Source organism: Lepeophtheirus salmonis, chromosome 5 (genome assembly GCF_016086655.4).
Source record: "Lepeophtheirus salmonis chromosome 5, UVic_Lsal_1.4, whole genome shotgun sequence".
In the NCBI taxonomy this organism is placed as follows: Eukaryota; Metazoa; Arthropoda; class Copepoda; order Siphonostomatoida; family Caligidae; genus Lepeophtheirus; species Lepeophtheirus salmonis.
The window spans coordinates 18,267,949-18,272,767 of record NC_052135.2 but is presented as its reverse complement, the minus strand read 5'-3'; positions in this window follow the sequence as shown (position 1 = coordinate 18,272,767).

Genomic DNA, 4,819 nt, shown 5'->3' with positions numbered 1-4,819 from the left:
AGATATATTTTAAACGATACTCTTTTAATTGGGTTGGAATCCCTATCTACTTTGAACTCTTGATCCAGCGACAGATACAATTACACCGCTGTCATATATAGTTATTATATTTTTGAAGTAATTTCCTTGGACATTCAATGTATCGATGAGTAATTTATTCAGTTCAAATTTTTGAATAGACTTGATGATCGAAATAGAGCTTCCTTTTAGACAGCTGCATACTCTACAAATATTAAGACATTTTCTGGATAATATTATTTTGATTAAAATGTACCAAGTAAAGCTATATTTTGGTGAAGGAAAGATTCTATATGTAGTAAACTTTCAGATAAGTTGTAATGTTAAAAAAAAAAATCATAATTGAGATATCTTATAAGTATGTTCGAAATTACCCATCGGCCATCAAGTATGATTTATGAATAAAGGTTTGTTTATGTCCGAAAGAAAACAGAGGAGCCAGATAGTTGAAGTTGTATTTGCGGGCGCGCTTGCGCAAAACAATATTCCCACAAACCTAGGTATGTAAGAAAATGCCGATTAACGGAGAGAAAAAAAATTGTAGGAGGCGTGCACGGAAGTATAGAAGTGTTTTGGGGATCCCCATAGAAATACTGGATTTTCATTACATACTTAAAACGGGGAAATCAAATTCATGTAATTTATATTTAATTTCGATTAATGTTTAATATTTTTCCAATTCATTGCTTGGTTGAATTGCACCATTCACTGGAAAATAAGTCATGTCAAGATAGCCTTCAAAATCACAAATAGGTTGTAATGGATCAAATAAAATGTATAATGGATGTAAATGGATTTATTTATATAGTGTGTTGTAAGGTTTTTATTCAATCTGTCTGTGCGAAGTACATAAATTTTAACATGATATTAGCACCTTCAATCTTTATTACTGTGCCATATGAAAGTACTTTGTCTTAATTTTTAACCTCTCCATTTTTTTTTTCAATAACTATCATTAATTGTCTGGAGAGCGTGGGAAGATATTCATATACTCGAATTTCATATTATACAATTCAATTGTAGGTATTTAAAAATATCATCATTTGCAGAATACTGTACTCTGTACATAATTTCTGAAAATGTAATTCAATTTTCATCATATTTAAGAAAGTTGTGATGTTTTATTGAAATATCATAGTTTATTAAATCACAGATTTTTGGTTGTGTGAAATTTGAGTATGCTCTTTAGACAATAAATGATGATTATTTAAATAAAAAAGGAGAGGTTAAAAATTATAGAATGCATTTCTAAATTTATCTCTCGAGTCCACGTTTTCCTGCTCAACTATCCTGCAAGTTTATAACGTTTCATTAAACTAGCTGCGAGAAACTCTGAGATGAAGGAAATAAAGACACCTCTCCGACGATTGGGTTCCAAATACAGGAATAATTGATTACGCTAAATTTAATGTTAAAAATAAGGAATGAATTGAACATTCAAAGTTTAATTACTCGTCTTCAAAGTTTTTACATATCTTTCTATCCTTTTTATCAACTTTGTAATGAATAAAATAGAGGTGTGAGATATAAAATTTAAAAAAAAATCTTAAATTTATAATTTTAATGAATATATTGAATCAACGATAACGAGGAGACATTATATTATTTTTGTGATGCAAAAAGATAACTTTATTGTTCAATAGAACAAATATTTGATTTGAACAAATAAAACATTGTTTATTCTATTTCGCATTAATGATATTCTTGTTCATTGTATAAGTTTAATTAATATATTAAGGCAGGGTTGCAAAGAGGGCCAACTCTTTTAGCGTTACCTCAAAAAACTTGTAGTAAAATTAATTTACCCCAAACTAGTGGGAGTGTGTTAATTTTTTTATATAATTTAATACTAGAAACACTTTTTATTCGTTTCCCTCACTTGAAACATCCACTCATCTTACCCCCAACATTTTCTACCTCTGTCCCCAACCAGTGGCCTACATGATATATTTAGTATAACTGATGTATTAATTGTAATTCTTTAAAATAGTTAAGTACTATTTAATATGAGAACAACTTTCTGAACTAGACTTACAGAAATATATTGCAAATGACTTCAATAATCCAGTAGTTATCAACCAACTTCATATCTAAGGGTTAATTAGAAAACTGTCTTCTGGTTCATGGATGAATGAATTTAGGACCTACAAATAAAGTAGGTCTGTAAGAAAATGCCGATTAACGGAGAGAAAAAAAATTGAAGGAGGAATACAATGAAGTATAGAAGTGTTTTGGGGATCCCCATAGAAATACTGGATTTTCATTACTTAAAAGGGGGAAATCAAATTCATGTAATTTAGATTTAATTTCGATTAATGTTTAGTATTTTTCCAATTCATTGCTTCGTTGAATTGCACCATTCACTGAAAAATAACTCATGTCAAGATAGCCTTCAAAATCACAAATAGGTTGTAATGGATCAAATATAAGTTATAATGAACTTTGAAGTTTCTATTTAATCTGTTGATGAAACATACATCAATTTGCCACCATCAAAGATAATAATCATAATTATACCCATATTCAGAAAAAAAGATGTAGTAATCTTTGGAAAAAATAGTCAACAAGCTATTTCTTATAGATAATAAGAAAATGTACACCGTTCATATTTATATATAAATATATATTTACATTAATTAAACAGGATTTCGGCCAATTGTCCGCTCACGTTATTAAACAAATTAATTAATTAATGGAATTAAACATTGACAAAGGAAAGAAACATTAATATTAGTTATACACGTAATAAAGTTGGAGCCGGATTCTCATTCTGAATTGGAATGAATGAATATATAAAGTTGTATTAAACATATTGTTAGATAAGTATCACTGAAGTTTACTACATTCAAATGGCATTGTATCATATTATGAAATACTCTCAAAAATTCGTTGAAGGAGTAAATAATTCACTTGTTAAGGTCTCATAACTTGTTTTGAGATCCATTGGAGGTATGAATTCCCAGTTTTAGATATATAACTCCGGTGATTCAAGTCCCTTGAGGGACTACGTAGTGCAGCCTGCTTCGTATTCTTCAAATAAGAAAGACAATTAATAAAGAGACGAAGAACATTGTTCTCATCTCTCTAGATTTCAATTCTAGGTTGCTCCGAATGTACTGAGCTGTACATTTTTCCTCGCTTATGTCTTTCATTTCTTCGTGCTCTTCTACGATCCGACCTTTGAGTGCTTCCCCATACCCTATATGATTTGCATCACCACATCCAACCGCCTCTTCTTTCGACACATCCTGGCTCATAACGAAGTGGAAATCACTGCTTTTGCATAATCTAATGGCATGCTTGTTCGTCCATCCATGAGTATTTTGCAATATGAAAAAGACATCATGTCTAAAGTCTAATGATAATTGATAAATAAGTGATTAGCACTTCTTCCATTGGAATTATTATCGTGTTCGTTTATTTTTCTTTAATCATATATTTATTCTAAGAAGGCTAGATATATGTATCTAGCCTTCCTTGGTGAGATTATTATTTACCAAGGAAGGCGATACCCTTCTTATTTACATTAAATAAAAGAAGGCGAGTTTTCGGGGGAGCTTTATCCTATACGAATTTTCTCAGTGTGAGTAATCCGAGTAGAAACTTTCCCAATACAAATTTTCCGTAGGTGAGCTTTCCTAGATCGTTTATTTATATATTAAGGCGAACTATCCTTGAGGCAAAATGGCGTTAATAACAAATGTACTGAGTCATATCAGTTTAAGGGGAAAGTAAAGGTCAAATTTTTAATTGATATAACGGCGCGGTTTACAAATTTATTTTTTCTTGCCATTTTCTCTTCTAGTTATATTTTAAACCCCATAATCTCGCTGTTTTGAAAATAAGAATTGAGGTTTGAAGATTATAACAATATTTAGAGTTTAGGTCGTAGCATCCTTGCTTTAGTGATAAGTTAATTTGAATGCTTACTTTTTATCGTGTTCTCAAGAGGATGGTGTTCTATTTTTAAATATTTTCAATGGAACGATGTTCCGGCTCATTTTGACCACTGGGTATAAACATCATAAAAAAATGTAATATCAAACGTGTATCTAATAACTAATTAAACTCGTATTATTCTAGATTTTACAGCACATTTATTCTGTGGAGTGACAGTTTTAGAGGAGGGAATTTGCCTTGGCCCCATACTTGATTAAATATATACATATATATTTGGGCCCTGCACATAGTACTTTTTTTTTAGTAACAAAACATAAATTTATATCGAATAAATATTCCGCTTCCTAAAAACTCATTAAAAAAATAAGAAAATAACACCTTTAACTTTTCCTAAATGAAATATCCAGTTTTTAATTTGATTTTTAACCTTGACCTTGGATTTCCACAGGATTATATTTAATATTAAATATCAAAAATCCACAACAATTCAATTTACAAAAAATTATTTTTTTTTGGAAAAAATACAAATATTGCATTTTTTGGGGGAAAAAATCTTAATTAAATTTCAAATATTAAATTGTTTGAAATTTTTTTCAAAAATCCACTGCTATAAAAAAAAAAAAATTTTTTTGTAAATTTTTTTCAAATATTAAATTTTTGGTATTTTTTATTCAAAAAATCATTAATTTGGGGATCCCTATAGCCCCCTCCAACCCATCCCCTGGGGACCCCTGCTATAGCTCAATATTTTACAAAGCTATGATCAATCACGTATTTATAGCGTTTTGTACTACCTTGACCTCTCAAAATTTATTGGCTTCTTACTATGACCAATCTTTGTATCAAGCTTCATCAAAATTCATCTGTAACTTTTGCCGCAATCCTTGTTAGAAGTAACTAA